General features: G+C 44.4%; 1 protein-coding gene across 9 annotated transcripts in view; it reads right to left on the reverse strand.

Annotated features, from left to right (window-relative positions):
* KIAA0232 (KIAA0232 ortholog) overlaps positions 1–22,610 on the reverse strand; it is a 104,634-nt gene that overhangs the window by 54,102 nt on the left and 27,922 nt on the right. Inside the window, exon 1 of one of the 9 annotated variants that reach the window (XM_064286219.1) lies at positions 1,249–3,963. The exons of the other annotated variants lie outside the window; for them this stretch is intronic. The gene's annotated coding sequence lies outside the window, so the exon portion shown is untranslated. Of the gene's footprint in view, positions 1–1,248; positions 3,964–22,610 lie in introns of those variants that run through there. 9 annotated transcript variants of the gene reach the window in all.

The raw sequence follows: 22,610 nt of genomic DNA on the forward strand, positions 1-22,610 counted from the left end.
TACACACACACATAAATTGTCTATTTAAAAAATAAAATGAAATGAAATCCAAATGATTTTTTAAAATGTCTCTGGCATCTCAGAACACTGATTTATCTTAGAACACTGATTTTCCCTGTGATCTACATTTACAACTAAGTGGTAGCATTTTAAAAGCTTACTATTGCCTAAAAGAAAGGAAAATTCAGAAACTGAATTTCTCCTCCTTGTGTTCAATTATATCACTATTCATGTTGCTATCTCAGAGAACAAATGGACCAGCAAAATGCTAGCTATTTGTAGTGCTGAAAGAATTTACCTGGAGACAGATCACTAGTCCATGCTTCACTATAAGTAGCTGAAAAGTAATTTCATTGAAACACTGGCAAAAACTCAATACTTTAAAATTTAAGTTTTTTGCAGGTAATCAATTATTTTGAATGGCTAAAAGCTTTAGAGTTGATCATCAACTTATTTTACAAAAGTTAAGGTGAAATACATATTTGTCTTATAGCCACACCAGGCTATACATGACGTGTGCTATAAGTTTTCTTCTTATACACATGGGCTGACTTGGGGATTACCAAAAACCAAACCTGTTGCCATAAAGTTGATTCTGACTAACAGTGGTCCTATGGGACAGAGCAGAACTGCCCCATCAGGTTTCCAAGCAGCGGCTGGTAGATTCGAACTGCCAACCTTTTGGTTAGCAGCCAAGCTCGTAACCACTGCGCCACTAGGGTTCCAGCTTGCTGGTTCCAGTCTTTTAACAGCTCCCTCTTAAATTATCATTCCCTCAGTGTCAAACTAATCTAACAATGCCTTTAATAAATCAGAATATTCTTTATGATGGAGTTCTGATTAACTTATACCACCAGAAAATGAAACTAACACAGTGATAGGTCAATCTCACCAGCTCAACTTTTGCATGAATTGTAGCAGGCAATAAGAGAGCTACCAAACCGGGCTTTTAAAGCAGAAATAATTCTTGTTAGAAAAAGCATCTAGCCAGGAAGACAAAATCTCCTCCACAATGATTTACGACTTAGTTTCTTACATTTCATCTATGACTACACAGTAAATTTTATGTACATTAAAAAATAAAAATTTTTACGCCCCCATAGGACTAAGTCACTAGACCAATGTGGCAATAAGGCCACTCGCTGGAAAAGGACATCACGGCTGGTAAAGTACAGGGTCGGTGAAAACCAGGGAAGCCCTCAGTGAGATGGGCTGACACGGTAGACCCAACAATGCACTCAAACATACCGACAGCTGTGAAGACGGCACAGGACCGGCGATGTCTCACTCCGCGGTGCGCCAAGCCGCCGTGAGCCAGAGCCACCTCGACAGCAACTACAATAGATATTCTGCTATTTTCAAAAATCCTCTCTACCTTCCTATCTTTTCTGAATTATGGAAATTAGATAAATCAAAGCAAAGATGTTCTATAACTCTCAGCAATTTTCCAGGTGACCGTTTAATCTGTTTCGGTGCTGGGGTGTTGATTGCCAAGAAATGGTATGCTCGATTCCGGGTGTTACTTGAAGCAGGTCAACTGATCACACTGGTTAGCGGGGAGCACGGGATGGTGAAGTGACGGAGCAGTGGCTGCAGGGCAGCTGAAGGAGCGACCTGGGGGAGATGGCCGCTGTCCTCAAACACCTAAAGGACTGTCACATGGGAGCGCAAAACAAAAGCTAACAGTCCAAGTGTCTGAAGACAAAACCAGCCCCACAGGACGTGCTGAGCAGAGACTAAAACAAAACCCCTCATGGAGGGATGCCCTGTGGAAGTCGCCCTTTATCCTGTGGAGAATGATGCACCCCTGAGAACCAAGGAAAGCTGAGAGCCTGCCCCAGACAAACACGGACCACCCACTGATGTGTGTAGAAACCATCTTATGCCACTCTGGGATGTAAAAAACCAGAAAATCTGTCTAAAGGAGTTTAAGAAGAGAAATGAATGAGCTGAGTTTACGAGATCTGGAGAGAAGTAGGGGCACAAAGGGAATGGAAGTTCATCCCCGGGGCTTTGTGGTCAGAAAGGAGCTCCTTGACGCAGATCAAGGATGTCAGAGAGAAGTGTTAGACATCAGATGGAGTTTAGAGGACGTGAACTTGACAAAACGACCTGGGTCAACTTTAAACAATCTGAAGTGAGTCTAAGAGGAGAAAGAAGAGGGAACAGAGGAAAAAAAGAAAGAAAAAAAATGGCTGAAACTTTCCAAAACTGATGAAAACTAAAATCTACAGATCCAAGAAGCTCCATGAACTCTAAGCACAGGACACACAAAATGAACACCGAGGCACACCACAGTAACACTGCTCTTTCTGGATGAGGACACACAAAGTGAACGACACCCAGGCACACCACAGTAACACTGCTCATTCTGGATGAGGACACACAAAGTGAACGACACCCAGGCACACCACAGTAACACTGCTCATTCTGGACGAGGACACACAATGTGAACGACACCCAGGCACACCACAGTAACACTGCTCATTCTGGACGAGGACACACAATGTGAACGACACCCAGGCACACCACAGTAACACTGCTCATTCTGGATGAGGACACACAAAGTCAACAACACCCAGGCACACCACAGTAAAACTGCTCGTTTTGAATGAGGACACACAAATGGTGGCACAACGTGAAAGATGTCATCAAGGTCACTGAGCTGTAAATGTGAAAGTTGTTTTGTTGGCAGACGTCTAGGTATGTATGTTTCTACTACAAAAGAAAGAGAGAAAAAAAATGTTCAAAACCGGTGATAAAGAGAAACATCTTAAAGTAGCAGGGGTGGGGGCGGGGGACACTAAAATAGAGAGGAACAAAGATAAGAACGACATCAGATCTCTTGTCAGGAACCATGAAAGTGAGAAGACGATGGAGCAACAACTTTAAAGCACTAAAAACAAAAAAAAAAAAAACCGTCATCCTAGAATTCTACAGAGAGCAAAAATACTACTCAAAACAAAGGTGAAACAAAGACTTCTTCAGACACGCAAAAGCGGAAAGAACTCATCAACAGCAGACCTGCCCTACAAGAAACTTAAGTGAGCTCCTTCAGGCAGAAGAAAACATCTCAGGAGGAAATGGGGATGCACCCAAGGTCCAAAGAACACCAAAAGCAGTAAACATGTACAGCTGTTTTCTTATTGTTTAAATATCTTTAAAAGATAACTGTTTATACAAAAACAGTAACCATGCATTGTGAGGCTTATAACATATGTATACTTAAAAGCACGAAAACAACAGAAAAAAGGCTGTGAGTCGAGAGATGGAAGAACACTATTATGAGGTATTTATAATTGAAAACCCTACTGAAGTAGCGGTGAAGCACTCATCAGCTAACCGAAAGGTTGGTGGTTCGAACCCACCAGCCACCCCACAGGAGAAAGATGTGGCAGTCTGCTTTTGTAAAGATGACAGCCTTGGAAATCTATGGGGCAGTTCTACTTTGTCCTAGAGGGTCACCATGAGTTAGAATTGACTTGATGGCAACGGGTATATTCTAAGTGAAATGGTGTATTATCACTTGAAGGTGAACTGTGATAAGATAAAGATATATGCTATAAAATGCTAGTTATAGGGTTATAACTAATACAACAGCAATGGAGATAAAATGGAATTAAAAAAAAAATCCAATAGGTTAAAGGAAAAAGGGAACTTAGAACACATGTAACAAAGAAAACAAACACCAAAACGTTAAAGATTTAATCCTAAATCTAAACAAATGTAAATGGTCTAAACACTCCCAACTGAAAGGCAGAGATAATCAAACTGAGTTTTAAAACAACAAAACCCAATTATACGCTGCCTACAAAAAATTCACTTTAAAGATAAAGACACAAAAAAGTTAAATGTAAAAGGATGAAAAATATATATATACCATGCTGACGCTAATGAAAAGAAAGCTGTGGTGGTTACATGAATATCTGACAAATTAGATTTCAGAAATGTCATACACCTAATTAACAGTCTCAAAATACCAAAAAAAAAAAAACCCCAAACCCAGTGCCGTCGAGTCGATTCTGACTCATAGCGACCCTATAGGACAGAGTAGAACTGCCCCACAGAGTTTCTAAGGAACGCCTGGCGGATTTGAACTGCCGACCCTTTGGTTAGCGCTGTAGTGCTTAACCACTAAGCCACCAGGGTTTCCAGTCTCAAAATACATGAAGCAAAAAACTGATAGAACTTCAAGGAAAAACAAATTCGTAAGTATACTAGAAGATTTCAATACCTCTCTCTAACTGAAAGAATAATTAGATTAAAAAAAAAAAGAAGAAATGATATAGAACAATCAAACAACACTGTCAACCAACTCGACCTAGCTGACATTTACAGAACACTCCACCCAACAGCAGCAGAATATGCATTCTTTTCAAGTCTATACGAAATATTTCTGAAGACTGTATTTAGGCTATAAAGCAAGTCTCAACAAACATAAAAGGATTCGAGTCATACAAGATATGGTCTCTGACCACATGGAATTATATTACAAATAAATAACCAAAAGATGTCTGGAGAAAAAACCCAAATACTTGGATTCTAAAAGAACATATTTCTAGATAATCAATAGGGCAGAAAAAAAAATCAAAGAGGAGATTAGAAATTATTTCAAACTGATTGAAAATGAAAAATAAAATCAAAATCTGTAGGATGCAGTTAAAACACTGTTGTTGCTGTTAGGTGCTGTCGAGTAGTTTCCAGCCCCGCGCACAACAGAACGAAACACTGCCTGGTCCTGCACCATCCTCACAATCATGGTTGTGCTTGAGCCCATTGTTGCAGCCACTGTGTCGGCCCATCTCATTGAGGGAGTTAAAGCAGTACTTAGAGGGAAATTTATAGCACCAAGTACCTGTACCAGAAAAAGTCTCAAATTAATGGTCTCAGTTTCTACCTTAAGAAACTAGAAAAATAAAAAATGAAACATAAAGTAAGCAGAAAAATAGGAAATAACAGATCAGAGCAAAAATCAAGGAAATAGAAAACAAAAAATATAGAAAAATTAATAAAACCAAAAGCTGGTTTTTTAAGACCATAAAACTGGTAAACCTCTTACCAGACTGATTAGGAAAGAGAAGACATAAATTACCAACATCAGAAATAAGAAAGGTGACAACACTACAGATATATTAAAAAGATAGTGAGAAAATATTAGAAAACTTTACACCAATAAATTCAACAACTTCGATGAGATGGAAAAATCCAATGAAAGATGCAAACTGCCAAAGCTAGGCCAAGAAGAAATAGCCTGAATAGTCCTGTATGTATAAAAGAAATTGAATTCGTAGTTTAAATTTTCACTTGAACAAATTTCCAGACCCAGATGTCTTTAAGGGTGAAGTCAACCAAGTATTTAAGGAAAAAACAATCCTAATCCCATACAAACTCTTCCAGGAAACTGAAGAACAGAGAATACTTCCTAAATCATTTTAAGAGGCCAGCCTGATACCAAAACCAGACAAAGTCATTACAAGAAAAGAAAACTCCAGACCAATATCCTTCATAAACATTGGTGCAAAATTGCTAAACAAAATTTTAGGAAATTAAATTCAACAACATACGTCAGAAGTACAGAATATAAGGCTATCAGAAGAATGTCCTCGTGAGTAACCACCTAAGATACATGCACTGGTCCCACTCCGTCTGCAGCGAGGGAGAATGAAGGAAACCAAAGACACAAGGGAAAGATACGCCCAAGGGACTAACGGACCACATCAACCACGCCTCCACCAGACTGAGTCCAGCACAACTCGACGAGGCCCGGCTACCACCACCGACTGCTCTGACACGGATCACAATAGAGGGTCTCGGACAGAGCTGCAGAAAAACATGAAACAAAATTCAAACTCACAAAAAAAAAGATCAGTCTTACTCCTGTAACAGAGACGGGAGAAATCCCAAGACTATAGCCCTCAGACACCTTTTTAACTGGGTACTGAAGTCACTCCTGAGGTTGACCCTTCAATCAAAGATTAGACAAGCCTATAAAAAAAACAATAACACATGTAGTTCAATCATGTATACAACACTAAATGGGCACGACAGGCCAGATAAAAGGATAAGCCAAGAGGGGACAGAAAAGCTGGATGAATGGAAATGGGGAACCCAAGGTCAAGAAGGGGAGAGGGTTGACACGTTGTGGGATTGGCAACCAACGTCACAAAACAGGATGTGTATTGTTTTAATGAGAAACCAATTTACTCTGTAAACTTTCACCTAGAGCACAACAAAAAAAATTTTTAAAAGAAGAATGTCTGTGGTGTGATTGATTACTTTTGTGTGGTCTTTCTAGCCATAGTCTCGTAACTTCTACCCAGGTGATGGGCGAGGACTGTGTGATAGGGTAATTGTGGCCCACCAAGGGGATCAGTCGCTTCTGCCTTAAAACAGAGCTACTCTCAGAGCAGAGAGAAGGAACCTACCGCCACCAACGAAGAACAGTCAGGACCTGAGGGCAAGTCCTTTGAACCTAGGATCCCTGTACTAAGCAGCTTCCTGGAAGCAGGAGACAGATAGAGTGCAAGCAAGTTGTAATCCTGAAGACAGTGGGAAGTGGTGGCAAGAGAGACATGGCAGCATAGACCCAGGAGCGGGAGACAGCTCGGCGGGCTTCCCTATCCGTGGAGAGACAAACCCAAGTGCCTCTGGGGAGGGGCCTAGGGCCAGAGAGAGGCATGCCTGTGAGCATGAGCATGGCTGGGAAGAGGCTGCCCTGGTGGGAGAACTGTACCCTGCGTGTTCCTGAGGCTGAACTGTCATCTCTTACTTCCCTAATAAACCCCGTAACTGTTGAATATTGTTGAGTTGTGTGTGGCCACTGCAATGAATTATTGAACCTAGCAGAGCAGTAGACAGTGCTGTGTGTAAGGGATGGTTGGTGTCAGAATTAGTAAAGATGGTGGAGAGGGGAAGCTTGTCTGGTCTCTACCTCATGGATGGGAGTTAGCCTTGCACTGCTAATCTTGGTTCTCCTTCCCCCTTGTGGAGTTGGAAGAGGTCAGACACTGGCCCCAATGCTTATAATGTCCTTAAAAAAAAATCCACATAATTGTCTTTCCCATAGAATCTCCAAAATATTAGTTTCGCTGTGAAACACTTAGTATACACTCTTTTTCTCTTTATTTAAATACAAAGGCATCAAAAATCCACAATGGGAAAGACTTCACTATAAAAGACTGACATAGAAATACAGTTTTAGTTTTCATTATGTTTACTTCAAAACATTAACAGTATCAACCAAACCACAGGATTCTCTCTGACGTCATCAAGAGATTTCTCTTTTCTTTAGCTATGAGAGGATTCAAGGATATGAGAAAGAAATCAGCACACTGAGTCCCTACGATCTTATCAAAGCTGGTCAAAACCATCACTTGTATTATTACCCTGAACTATTCCTCTATCTGGTTCAATAACTGATTCCATGATTTTTTTAATATTTGACCATATCTCTAGGGTCACTCGTGATCCTAATGTGCTTGTACTCTCTATATAATGCAGACTGCAGAGCACCAAACAAAGTAAAAGGCTGATAAGTCTGGTAGCCTCAGGCTCCTCTCTAAGCACCTATGTAGTACCCGTAAATGGATATGAACAAGTGGGGCTCTGAGCACAGGAGTACCACAAGACCACTTTCTTCCCACATCAGAAGGACGGCTCTAAGTGTTCTTAGACCTAGAAAGTATCCATTCTCCTTGCTTTGAACCTCAAACTATTATCAGGTTCACCAAGTACAGAACACTAAGCACTGTTTTCTCTCTACCTAAGCAGCCAGGTTTTGGTATTTCGCCAAATTAGAGACTATTTCTAGCTCTGAACTCAAAGAAGGCAAGTCATAGGCATGGCGGTTCAACAGTTACCTGTTTATTTAATTACTGGCGATTAGCATGCAAACGTTGGAAACGAAGAAAGATCTTGGTAATAGAAACACCAGAGATTGCATGACAGAACTCTGCAAGACCAACGACTTACTCATCAGAAATACTTTTCAACAACACAACTGACAACCATACATGTGGTCACTGCCAGAAGGATTACAGAGACATCAAATCAATGACACGTATGAAGAAAAGAGACGATGAAGAAACTCAACAGCATTAGTCAACACAAAGGCAGGAGCCGAATGCAGAACAGACCATCAACTGCTCCTACGCAAGTTAAAGGTGAAGTTGAAGAAAATCAAAGTGAATCGATGAGAGCTAAAGTCGAACCTAGAACACACCCTGCCTGAATTTAGAGACCACCTCAAGGATAGATTTGACGGACTGAACACTAATGACCAAAGGCCGGAAGAGTTGTGGGATGACACCAAGGACGTCATACACGAAGAATGCAAAAGGACATTAAAAAGACAGAAGGAAAAGACCAAAATAGAAGACAGAGGAGACACTGAAACTCCTGTCAAGCACAGAGCTGCTAAAGCAAATGGGAAGAAATAAGTAAAGAACAGATGATTTCAAAGGGCAGCTGGATAAGGTAAGGTAAGGTGTCAGGATGACATATGCGAAGACCAGGAGTTAGAAAACTAAAAGGCAAGACCAAGGTCAGCATTTCTCAATATGAAAGAACTGAAGAGAAAATTCAGGCCTTGAGTTGCAATACTGAAGGAGTCTACGGGCAAAAAACTGAATGACACAGGAAGCATCAAAAGACGGAAGAAACACAGAGAGAGTCACTGTACCAAAAAGAATTTGCTGCCATGAATTTCAGTAAGTAGTATACGATCAAGAACTGCTCATGACGAAGGAAGAAGTTCAGGCTGCACTGAAGGCGCTGGCAAGAAACAAGGCTCTGGGAATTGATGGAATACCAGCTGGGATGCTCTGACAAACAGATGCTGAAAGTGCTTCCTCAGACATGTCAGGGAATCTGGAAGACAGCTATTTGGCCAACCAACTGAAAAAGACCCATATTCCAAAGAAAGGTCATCAAATGGAATGCAGAAATTATCAAACATCATTAATATCACACGCTACCAAAATCTTGCTGAAGGTAATCCAAAAAGGACTGAAGCTGTACATCAAAAGGAAACTGCCAGAAGTCCAAGCTGGATTCAGAAAAAGACGTGGAACAAGGGGTATCACTGCTGATGTCAGATGGATCTTGGCCAAAAGCAGAGAATATCAGAAAGATGATTACCTGTGTTCTATTAACTACGCAAAGGCATTCGACTGTGTGGGTCGTAACATTATGAAGAATGGGAATTCCAAAACACTTAATTGTGCTCACATCCAATCTGTACATAGACGAAAAAGTAGTCATTCAAACAGAACAAGGGGATATTGCGTGGTTCAAAATTGGAAAAGGTGTGTGCTGCAGGGGCTGCACCCTTTTACCATTCTTCTCCAATCTGCACAGTGAACAAATAATCCCAGAAACTAGACTATATGAAGAACACAGCATCAGGATTACAGGAAGATGCATCAACAACCTACGATATGCAGATGACACAATTTTGTTTGCTGAAAGTGAAGAGGACTTGAAACACTTACTGATAAAGATCAAAAACTAAAGCCTTCAGTACAGATTGCATTCGAATGTGACGAAAACAAAAATTCTCACAATTGGACCAATAAACATCATGATAAATGGAGAAAAAATGGAGATTGTCAAGGATTTTATTCTACTTGGATGATCAAAGCCCATGGAAACGACAGTCAAGAAATTAAATGACGTACTGCATCTGGCAACTGCAAAAGACCTCTTTAAAGTTTTAAGAAGCAAACATGTCACTTTGAGGACTAAGGTGCACCTGACCCATGTCATGGTCTTTTCAATTGCCTCATATGCTTGCGACGCTGGACAATGAAAAAGGAAGATACAGGAACAGATGCGTTCAAACTGTAGTACTGGTGAAGATACTGAATGACCATAGGCTGCCAGAAAAACAAATCAGTCTTAGAAGAAATACAAGCAAAATGCTCCTTAGAAGCAAGGATGGCAAGACTTTGGCTCACTTACTTTGGACACGTCATCAGGGAAGACCTATTGCTAGGAGAGACATCATGGTTGATAAAGTGGAGGGTCAGTGAAAATGAGGGAAACCTTCAATGAGATGGAATGGAACAACAGCCACAACGATGGGCTCAAACCCATGAAGGTGGTGCAGGACCCGGTGACGTTTCGTTCTGTTGTACATACAGTCATCATGAGCAGGAGCCAACTTGATGGCAACTAGCAACAACACTGGAAACTTATTTCAGGTATGGGTCACCAGTGACTCTTTTCCATTAGTGGTCAGAATAATGCAGGGATCTGACAAACTCATTCTCATTCGCCTGGCAAGTTGAAGAATCTAGCTGACACAAAGACCAAAACTCTGTCTAATCGTTATTTTTTATTCATTTTGAATGTGAGATGTAGTCATCATGAAGCTAAATTTAATTCTAGCTTATATTCTCTAAAGATGTATTAGAGAAAAAGCGCCACTATATATGCTCAAAAAAATTTTTTAACATTCTCTTCTTCAAATGTTTGCCTCAAAAGGAAAAAAAAAAGTTGCCACTGAGTCGATTTTGACTCAATAGGACAGAGTAGTACTGCCCCATAGGGCTTCCAAGGAGCACCTGTGGATTTCGAACTGCTGATCTTTTCGTTAGCAGCTGAGCTCTTTAACCACTGTGCCACCAGGGCTCCACCCCCATAAGACCTTCCAGTTATCCTGAGAATCTTTCTCCCACACAGAATTAACCCAAATGATCCCGCAAAACAAAACACACTTGCTGTTAAGTCAATTCCAACCCACGGTGACCTCACGTGTGAGAGTACAACTGTGTCACACAGTTTTTCAATGACTGATTTTTTGGAAGCAGATCACCAGGCCTTTCTTCCCAATCTCCTCTGGATGGCCTGGAACCATGAGCCTTTCAGCTTCAGCTGGCAGCTGAACGCTCGTTTGCAGAACCACGGCTTCATCCGAAAGATAAACCCACTGCCGCGGAGTCTATCTGGACTCACAGACCCTACAGAACAACGGAGAACTGCCCACAGGGCCTCCACAGAGTAATCTCCACGGAAGCAGACTGCCACATCTTTCTCCTGAGAACCGCTGGTGGGTTCAAACCGCTGACCCTTTGAGTGCTCAACCACTGTGCCAGCAGGGCTCCTTATCCTAAAGATATGGCTATATAAATGATGATTTAAAAGGTCCCACACATCTAAGCCAATTGGCAAAATAAATTCTATTAAGAAAACGTTCTGCATCCCACTTTGAAGTGTGGCGTCTGGGGTCTTAAATGCTAACAAGCGGCCATCTAAGATGCATCAATTGGTCTCAACCCACCTGGATCAAAGGAGAATGAAGAACACCAAGGTCACAAGATAAGTAGGACCCAAGAGACAGAAAGGGCCACAGGAACCAGAGACCTACATCATCCTGAGACCAAAAGAACTAGTTGGTGCCCGGCCACAACCGATGACTGCTCTGACAGGGAGCACAACAGAGGACCCCTGAGGGAGCAGGAGATCAGTGGGATGCAGACCCCAAATTCTCATAAAAAGACCAGACTTAATGGTCTGACTGAGACTAGAGGAATCCCAGCGGTCATGGTCCCCAAACCTTCTGTTGGCCCAGAACAGGAACCATTCCCGAAGACAACTCATCAGACATGGAATGGACTGGACAATGGGTTGGAGACAGAGGCTAATGAGGAGTGAGCTACTTGTATCAGGTGGACACTTGAGACTGTGTTGGCATCTCCTGTGTGGAGGGGAGATGGGAGGGTAGACAGGGTTAGAAACTGGCAAAACAGTCACAAAAGGAGAGACTGGAAGGAGGGAGTGGGCTGACTTATTAGGAGGAGAGTAAATGGGAGTATGCAGTAAGGTGTATATAAGTTTGTATGTGAGAGACTGACTTGATTTGTGAACTTTCACTTAAAGCACAATAAAAATTATTTAAAAAAAAAAAAGTCCCACAACGATTACACTTATGTTAGAAATTTTTTTATTTTTAATTTTAAGTAGTTTTATTAAGGACACAAAAACAATATAGTTAATTAAATGCCCATTACAGTATTTACATAGCAATTGAGTAATCCTTAATTCATGAAGTGGTATGGGAGAGAGACCATCTCAAGAATAGATTTGACAGGTTGAACACTAATGATGGAAGACGAGTTGTGGAATGACATCAAGGACATCATACATGAAGAAAGCAAAAGGTCATTAAAAAGACAGGAGAGAAAGAAGAGACCTAAATGGATGTCAGAAGAGATTCATAAACTTGCTCTTGAACGTTGAGTAGCTAAAGCAAAAGGAAAGATCAAGTCAAAGAGCTGGATGGAAGATTTCAAAGGGCCCCTCGAGAAGACAAATTATTATAACTACATGTGCAAAGAGCTGCAGATACAAAACCAAAAGGGAAAAACACGCTCAGCATTTCTCAAGCTGAAAGAACTGAAGACAAAATTCAAGCCTCAAGCTGTAACAGTAAAGGATTCTATGGGGAAAATATTAAACAATGCAGGTAGTATCAAAAGAATATGGAAGGAATACACAGAGTCATTATACCAAAAAGAATTAGTTGATGTTCAACCATTTCAAGAGGTGGCATATGATCAGGAACCGATGGTACTGAAGGAAGAAGTCCAAGCTGCTCTGAAGGCATTGGCGAAAAACAAGGCCCCAGAATTGACAGAATACCAATTGAGATGTTTCAACAAACAGATGCAGCACGGAAGTGCTCACTCGTTTATGCCAAAAAATTTGGAAGACAGCTTCCTGGCCAACAGACTGGAAGAGATTTGTATTTACGCCCACTCCCAAGAAAGGTGATCCAACCAAATGTAGAAATTACCAAACAATATCATTAATAGCAAATGCAAGTAAAATTTTGCTGAAGATCACTCAAAAGTGGCTGCAGCAGTATATTGACAGGGAACTGTCAGAAATTCAAGCCGGAGTCAGAAGAGGACATGGAACCAGGGATATAACTGATGTCAGATGGATCCTGGTTGAAAGCAGATAATACCACAAAGATGTTTACCTATGTTTTATCGACTATGCAAAGGCATTCTACTGTGTAGATCATACAAATTATGGATAACACTGCAAAGAATGGGAATTTGGGAACACTTAATTGTACTCACGAGGAACCTGTACATAAATCAAGAGGCGTCCTTCAAACAGAACAAGGAGATACCGCGTGGTTTAAAGTCCGGAAAGGTGTGCGCCGGGGTTGTATCCTTTCAACATACTTATTCAATCTGTATGCTGAGCAAATAATCCAAGAACACCGTCATGGACTGAATTGTGTCCCCTCAGAATATCTGTCAACTTGGCTAGGTTATGATTCCCAGTATTGTATGACTGTCTACCGTTTTGTCATCTGATGTGATTTCCCTGTGTGTTATAAATCCCATCACTAGGATGTACTGAGATGGATTGGTGGCAGTTGTATTGATGAGATCTACAAGATTAGATAGTGTTTAAGCCAATTCCTTTTGAGATATAAGAGAAGCGAGCAGTGAGACATGGGGAACTCATACCACCAAGAAAGCAACACCGGGAGCAAAGTACATCCTTTGGACCTGAGGTTCCTGTGCTGAGATGCTCTCAGACCAAGGGAAGACTAATGACAAGGACCTTCCTCCAGAGCAGAGAGAGAGAAAAGGCCTTCCCCTGGAGCTGGCACCCTGAATTCGGACTCCTAGCCTACTGGGCTGTACGAAAATAAACTTCCCTTTGTTAAAGACATCCACTTGTGGTATTTCAGTTGTAGCAACAGTAGTTGACTAAGACAAAGCTGGACTATATGAAGAAGAACCTGGCATCAGGGTTGGAGGAAGACTCATTAACAACCTGCATTATGCAGATGACACAACCTTGCTTGCTGAAAGTAAGGACGACTTGAAGCACTTACTGATGAAGATCAAAGACCACATTCTTCAGTGTGGATTACACCTCAACATAAAGAAAACGGAAATCCTCACAACTGGACCAACTGGACCAATAAGCCACACCACAATAAACAGAGAAAAGACTGAAGTTGTCAAGGATTTCTTTTTTACTTGAATCCACAATAAACACCCACGGAAGCAGCAGACCACCTTAAAGTATTCAAAAGCAATGATGTCACCTTGAAGACTAAGGTGTGCCTGACTCAAGCCATGGTGTTTTCAATCACGTCATATGCACACAAAAGCTGTACAATGAATAACGCAGACTGAGAAGAGATGACGCATTTGAATCGTGGTGCTGGCGAAGAATACTGAATACACCACAGACTGCCAAAAGAATGAACAAATCTGTTGTGGAAGAAGTACAACCAGAATGCTCCTTAGAAGCACAGATGGCAAGACTACGTCTTACATACTTTGGGCATGTCATCAGGAGGGATCAATCCCTGCAGAAGGACATCATGCTTGGTAAAGTGGAAGATTATAGAAAAAGAGCAAGACCCTCAGCAAAATGGATTGACACAGTGGATGCAACAATGGGTTTAAGCATAACAACCACGAGGATGGCTTAGGACCAGGTAGTCTTTTGTTCTACTGAACATGGCATTGCTACAAATCAGCACCAACTCAAGGGCACCTAACAACAACATGGAAGAGGGGAAAGTACACTACTTCAGGAGTCTCAACACCTAGGCTTTACAGTCCGACCTAGCTCTGCTACTTAATAGCTGGGCCAGCTATGGTGCTTTTGTTTTCTCATCCACAAAACAGAAATACAAATACTGGGTCTGCCTACCTCCTACAAGCAAATGAGAAGGTCTTCTATGTATTTTGTGGCCTTCCATTACACAGAATGTCACACAAATGGATGGTATTATTAAAAACTGCCCCCTTAAATTGTTTATATTTGCTTAACCTTACAGATTCCTTTGCTAATAGGATTATCTGAAGAATAGTAGTTATTATTTAAAGTACATTAGCCTTTTGGGACAAAAAATACTCAATGTTCTCAATGCTTAAGAAATTAATAAACCATGAAATCATATTCATTTATAATAATCTAGTTCTAATCATATCAAAGCCTCTCCTCATTAGGTACACTTTAGTTCTCTGCTTCCAAGTTCAAACAGCGCTGCAGAGAAGCCGAGGCGCGCGAAAGCGCGAGGATAAACACAGATGTCAGCACACAATGGGCATTCTTTGCTGCCTAGTTCTACATTCGTTTTGGAATGTGGACATTTAACCCTACTCTGCCCAAACAGTCAAAATTCTTCTGCTGCTTAGGGTACAATTTCAAGACATTCTAAAGACCTTCAGATTAAAAACAGCCCTGGTGGTAGTGCAAATTATCTTCCAACTGTATTCAAGTTGGCGGTGATGTGTGCTCACCCCAGGATGGTACCCCAGGAAACCTGGGACTGAGTTTAGGTACACACCACCCTAGGTCTCCCGGAGTCAGTGCCCAGGGTCTGTGCCCAACGTAACACCCAGGGTTTTAAATATGAGAGCACCGATTCCCTAACAATCTAGTCTGTGTGCTGTCAGGGCGACATAATAGCTCCAAATGGTCTGTCAATTAAGGAAAAAGAAAACAGACTTAAGTACTTATGTTGCTGCATAAGCAAATCCTTTTTCAACAAAGAGATAAGATGTGGTAATATCACAAATTTCAAATGAGTAATTTAATAATGAAGGGCTTTGGCGGGGGAGGGGTCATTCTGAAGTTCACTATCTTCCAAAATCTCGCCCCTTACGTGACAATGTTCTAAGACACAGGTGCCCTCTCTCACGCCCTTAGCAACAGCACGTGTGCGACTGTGGATAGCTACTCCAAGTTTCAGCCCCTCACAAGGCCCCTTAGACGGCTGCAGGAGTGCCCGGGGCCAACACGCCAGCCATCGCCTGCCCGTTCAGGAAGAGCGGGCGTGGACAACCTGATGTAAATGTTAGGGAGTTTCCCTCTTTCTGTTGTAATCCACTGTAAATATTTTTAGGCTTTATCACATGAAAATTATTTCAGAAAGCGTAATTTCTTTCTCACAGAGTATATAAACACTGCTGGTGGAATACTCCCTCAATTTGCCTGTGTGGCAGCACAGCTGGTCACCAAGGGCGCTAGGCAGTGACAGCGAAAGGTCGGGCTTTTCTGGGCAAATGAACAACTTGGGGCTCCTGGGGAGCCTGGCCGCGCTGTCAGCCCGGGAGTTCTCCAGCTGAAGCATTCTACTAGGCTCCAAGCACTTCTCTTTTCTGCTCAAGTTTATTACAAAGGAAAAAAAAAAAACAAAAAAACACTGCCGTCAATTGTGACGCATAGCAACCCTATAGGACAGAGTAGTACTGCCCCATGTGGCTTCCAAGGAGTGCCTGGTGGATCTGAACTGCAGACCTCTTGGTTAGCAGCTGTGGCTCTTAACCACTATGCCACCAGGATTTCCCAAGTTTATTATACATACCCTACTTACCAAAGTGTTTTTTTTTTTTAAAGTATTTTAAAGAACACAGAAAAAAGAGCACACACACACAAATCTTATCACCCTGCTATCGCTCAGTGTCAGCATTTTGGTGTGCTTATTACAGATTTTTTTTTCCTTTGCATAGGACTTTAAAATGTTTTATTATTTCAACATACAATAATATACACACATTTGTACTTTGCTGGGTTCACCCAACATTCTATCACCCCATGTTGTTCTAGGGTCTCCCCGCACCATCCCACATGGTAGCCACTCTCCACGTGTGGCTATTTAAATTTCAATCCCGTGGCCATCAGTTGCTCAGCCACGATGGCCACCTGCAGGGCAGATACAGGGCATTCCCATCCTGCCTCTGACTGTCTCCAGCGATGACAAAGGCGGCTGGACTCAACAAAGACGTGCTAGTTCTTCCCAACGGGAGTTCATCTGCCCCTTTCCCATGTACCTGCAGACTTCACAAAATGCTCTTCCTCATACCTAGAAGATGGGTGATAATCAGGGCTATTCTGAGATTTGAGAAAATACCAATCTTTCTGCTTGGCAGGTCTCAACATTCAGCAGCTGAAAGCGAACACGGGCGATTTCACAAAGAAGCTGGACTGCATGGAATGAGAAAAGATGAAGGCCACGGACAAAGCAAAGACAGAACTGAGCATACTAGGCAAGGGTGCCAAGTGACAACATCTGGGAGGAAAGGTTTTTAGTCAGGATGTGCTGGGTTATGCTGCAGAAAACACACAAGCCCAAACCTCAGAGCCTAACACACGGCACGTCCATGCCGAGCTGTCAGGTGCTCTCTCACGGCCGCGGGCAGGCGGCCTCGGCTGGAGCCCAACTGGTACAGAGGACTAGGGAGCTCTGTGCCTCGGCCGCAGCAGTGCTCCAACAGCCCTCCTGGAGCCAGAGCAAGTCTGGCAGCTGCACTTCACCTTGGCAGGGTGGGTGGCAGGGGAAAGGGACACTGGCAACAGCCTAGTGACTACTCCAAGGGACAGAGCATCAAAGCAAGATACGGCCCTTAATCAGGTGGCTTTAAACGTACAGTTCATAGCAGTAACTTCAAAGCAGGAAAACAATCCATTCAGTGAAGACAAAGAGCACTCAGGTTTCACAAAGCATGAGAGCTGCGGGAATGTTAACACCTAAACAGCAAGAGACCCACCCTTGCCCACCTCTTCTAAAATACCTTCTCTAACCACCTACGGCTCCCTGCCCTCTTCTTCCAACACTGGGCATATCCCTGTCCTCATGGCCTCTGCCTCCCAAGGACACCCGTTCCTGCTGGTCTGGACTGTTTCCTGTGTGTAGGCTCCTCCACACACGGGGCTCGAAGTCCTCCAGGGCCAAAGGCGACACATCTCGTGCACCGCACAGCAGAATGCTTAGGCCTCAGCATGTGCTCAAACCCACAATAAACTAAATACAGCCTGTGATGCTTAATTTGTGTGTCACCTTGGCCAGGCTGATTCTCAGTGTTCTGGCCAAACGCTAGACTAGCTGCTGTAATGTAATGTAACAATTTTCCATAATGTAATTAGCCCATCAGTTGAAAGGGGAGTTTCCTTTGGGTGTGGTCTGTCTCCAGACTGTAAACAGGTATTTGGCAGATCTCTCTCTCAACTCTGCACTCTTCCCATCACCCGACCAGATCTTGGGATGCAAGCCTGCAGAAGTCCCCAGCCTGCTGCCCGACCTACAGATTCTGGACTTGCCAGCCGCCATGACTGCATTAGCCATTTCCCTGAAGTAAATCATCTGCCTGCCCGTCTACCTACGTGTATCTCATTGATTCTATCTCTCTACAGAACACTGACTGAGACATGTCCCAAATCTACACAAGGGGGACAGGTGCTGAAAAGGAGAGGCCCGGGAAATGAAACGACAGTCACAGGACCAGAAGCTGAAAAGGAGGGGCCCGGGAAATGAAAACGACAGTCATAGGACTAGAAGTTGAAAAGGAGAGGACCGGGAAATGAAAACGACGGTCACAGGACTAGAAGCTGAAAAGGAGAGGACCGGGAAATGAAACGACGGTCACAGGACTAGAAGTTGAAAAGGAGAGGACCGGGAAATGAAAACGACGGTCACAGGACTAGAAGCTGAAAAGGAGAGGACCGGGAAATGAAACGACGGTCACAGGACTAGAAGTTGAAAAGGAGAGGACCGGGAAATGAAAACGACGGTCACAGGACTAGAAGTTGAAAAGGAGAGGACCGGGAAATGAAAACGACGGTCACAGGACCAGAAGCTGAAAAGGAGGGGCCCGGGAAATGAAAACGACGGTCACAGGACTAGAAGCTGAAAAGGAGAGGCCCGGGAAATGAAACGACAGTCACAGGACCAGAAGCTGAAAAGGAGGGGCCCGGGAAATGAAAACGACGGTCACAGGACTAGAAGCTGAAAAGGAGAGGACCGGGAAATGAAACGACAGTCACAGGACCAGAAGCTGAAAAGGAGAGGACCGGGAAATGAAAACGACGGTCACAGGACTAGAAGCTGAAAAGGAGAGGACCGGGAAATGAAACGACAGTCACAGGACCAGAAGCTGAAAAGGAGAGGACCGGGAAATGAAAACGACGGTCACAGGACTAGAAGCTGAAAAGGAGAGGCCCGGGAAATGAAACGACAGAGGACCAGAAGCTGAAAAGGAGGGGCCCGGGAAATGAAAACGACAGAGGACCAGAAGCTGAAAAGGAGGGGCCCGGGAAATGAAAACGACGGTCACAGGACCAGAAGCTGAAAAGGAGGGGCCCGGGAAATGAAAACGACGGTCACAGGACTAGAAGCTGAAAAGGAGAGGACCGGGAAATGAAAACGACGGTCACAGGACTAGAAGCTGAAAAGGAGAGGACCGGGAAATGAAACGACAGTCACAGGACCAGAAGCTGAAAAGGAGGGGCCCGGGAAATGAAAACGACAGTCACAGGACTAGAAGCTGAAAAGGAGGGGCCCGGGAAATGAAAACGACGGTCACAGGACTAGAAGCTGAAAAGGAGAGGCCCGGGAAATGAAACGACAGTCACAGGACCAGAAGCTGAAAAGGAGGGGCCCGGGAAATGAAAACGACGGTCACAGGACTAGAAGCTGAAAAGGAGAGGACCGGGAAATGAAACGACAGTCACAGGACCAGAAGCTGAAAAGGAGGGGCCCGGGAAATGAAAACGACAGTCACAGGACTAGAAGCTGAAAAGGAGGGGCCCGGGAAATGAAAACGACGGTCACAGGACTAGAAGCTGAAAAGGAGAGGCCCGGGAAATGAAAACGACGGTCACAGGACTAGAAGCTGAAAAGGAGAGGCCCGGGAAATGAAACGACAGTCACAGGACCAGAAGCTGAAAAGGAGGGGCCCGGGAAATGAAAACGACGGTCACAGGACTAGAAGCTGAAAAGGAGAGGCCCGGGAAATGAAACGACAGTCACAGGACCAGAAGCTGAAAAGGAGGGGCCCGGGAAATGAAAACGACAGTCACAGGACTAGAAGCTGAAAAGGAGGGGCCCGGGAAATGAAAACGACGGTCACAGGACTAGAAGCTGAAAAGGAGAGGCCCGGGAAATGAAACGACAGTCACAGGACCAGAAGCTGAAAAGGAGGGGCCCGGGAAATGAAAACGACGGTCACAGGACTAGAAGCTGAAAAGGAGAGGACCGGGAAATGAAACGACAGTCACAGGACCAGAAGCTGAAAAGGAGAGGCCCGGGAAATGAAACGACAGAGGACCAGATGCTGAAAAGGAGAGGCCTGGGAAACGAAACGACAGTCACAGGACCAGATGCTGAAAAAGAGAGGCCCGGGAAATGAAACGACAGTCACAGAACCAGACGCTGAAAAGGAGAGGACCGGGAAATGAAACGACAGTCACAGAACCAGACGCTGAAAAGGAGAGGACCGGGAAATGAAACGACAGAGGACCAGATGCTGAAAAGGAGAGGCCCGGGAAATGAAACGACAGAGGACCAGATGCTGAAAAGGAGAGGCCCGGGAAACGAAACGACAGTCACAGGACCAGATGCTGAAAAAGAGAGGCCCGGGAAATGAAACGACAGAGGACCAGATGCTGAAAAGGAGAGGCCCGGGAAATGAAACGACAGAGGACCAGAAGCTGAAAAGGAGGGGCCCGGGAAATGAAAACGACAGAGGACCAGAAGCTGAAAAGGAGGGGCCCGGGAAATGAAAACGACGGTCACAGGACTAGAAGCTGAAAAGGAGAGGCCCGGGAAATGAAACGACAGAGGACCAGATGCTGAAAAGGAGAGGCCTGGGAAACGAAACGACAGTCACAGGACCAGATGCTGAAAAGGAGGGGCCCGGGAAATGAAAACGACGGTCACAGGACTAGAAGCTGAAAAGGAGGGGCCCGGGAAATGAAAACGACGGTCACAGGACTAGAAGCTGAAAAGGAGGGGCCCGGGAAATGAAAACGACAGTCACAGGACTAGAAGCTGAAAAGGAGAGGCCCGGGAAATGAAACGACAGTCACAGGACCAGAAGCTGAAAAGGAGAGGCCCGGGAAATGAAACGACAGAGGACCAGATGCTGAAAAGGAGAGGCCTGGGAAACGAAACGACAGTCACAGGACCAGATGCTGAAAAAGAGAGGCCCGGGAAATGAAACGACAGTCACAGAACCAGACGCTGAAAAGGAGAGGACCGGGAAATGAAACGACAGTCACAGAACCAGACGCTGAAAAGGAGAGGACCGGGAAATGAAACGACAGAGGACCAGATGCTGAAAAGGAGAGGCCCGGGAAATGAAACGACAGAGGACCAGATGCTGAAAAGGAGAGGCCCGGGAAACGAAACGACAGTCACAGGACCAGATGCTGAAAAAGAGAGGCCCGGGAAATGAAACGACAGAGGACCAGATGCTGAAAAGGAGAGGCCCGGGAAATGAAACGACAGAGGACCAGATGCTGAAAAGGAGAGGCCCGGGAAACGAAACGACAGTCACAGGACCAGATGCTGAAAAAGAGAGGCCCGGGAAATGAAACGACAGAGGACCAGATGCTGAAAAGGAGAGGCCCGGGAAATGAAACGACAGAGGACCAGATGCTGAAAAGGAGAGGCCCGGGAAACGAAACGACAGAGGACCAGATGCTGAAAAGGAGGGGCCCGGGAAATGAAACGACAGTCACAGGACCAGATGCTGAAAAAGAGAGGCCCGGGAAATGAAACGACAGAGGACCAGATGCTGAAAAGGAGAGGCCCGGGAAATGAAACGACAGAGGACCAGATGCTGAAAAGGAGAGGCCCGGGAAATGAAACGACAGAGGACCAGATGCTGAAAAGGAGAGGCCCGGGAAATGAAACGACAGAGGACCAGATGCTGAAAAGGAGAGGCCCGGGAAACGAAACGACAGTCACAGGACCAGATGCTGAAAAAGAGAGGCCCGGGAAATGAAACGACAGAGGACCAGATGCTGAAAAGGAGAGGCCCGGGAAATGAAACGACAGAGGACCAGATGCTGAAAAGGAGAGGCCCGGGAAATGAAACGACAGAGGACCAGATGCTGAAAAGGAGAGGCCCGGGAAATGAAACGACAGAGGACCAGATGCTGAAAAGGAGAGGCCCGGGAAACGAAACGACAGTCACAGGACCAGATGCTGAAAAAGAGAGGCCCGGGAAATGAAACGACAGAGGACCAGATGCTGAAAAGGAGAGGCCCGGGAAATGAAACGACAGAGGACCAGATGCTGAAAAGGAGAGGCCCGGGAAACGAAACGACAGTCACAGGACCAGATGCTGAAAAAGAGAGGCCCGGGAAATGAAACGACAGAGGACCAGATGCTGAAAAGGAGAGGCCCGGGAAATGAAACGACAGAGGACCAGATGCTGAAAAGGAGAGGCCCGGGAAACGAAACGACAGTCACAGGACCAGATGCTGAAAAAGAGAGGCCCGGGAAATGAAACGACAGTCACAGAACCAGACGCTGAAAAGGAGAGGACCGGGAAATGAAACGACAGAGGACCAGATGCTGAAAAGGAGAGGCCCGGGAAACGAAACGACAGTCACAGGACCAGATGCTGAAAAAGAGAGGCCCGGGAAATGAAACGACAGTCACAGAACCAGACGCTGAAAAGGAGAGGCCCGGGAAATGAAACGACAGTCACAGGACCAGACGCTGAAAGGAGAGGCCCGGGAAATGAAACGACAGTCACAGAACCAGACGCTGAAAAAGAGAGGCCCGGGAAATGAAACGACAGTCACAGAACCAGACGCTGAAAAGGAGAGGACCG

The sequence above is a fragment of the Loxodonta africana genome, chromosome 5 (assembly GCF_030014295.1).
Source record: "Loxodonta africana isolate mLoxAfr1 chromosome 5, mLoxAfr1.hap2, whole genome shotgun sequence".
Lineage (NCBI taxonomy): Eukaryota > Metazoa > Chordata > Mammalia > Proboscidea > Elephantidae > Loxodonta > Loxodonta africana.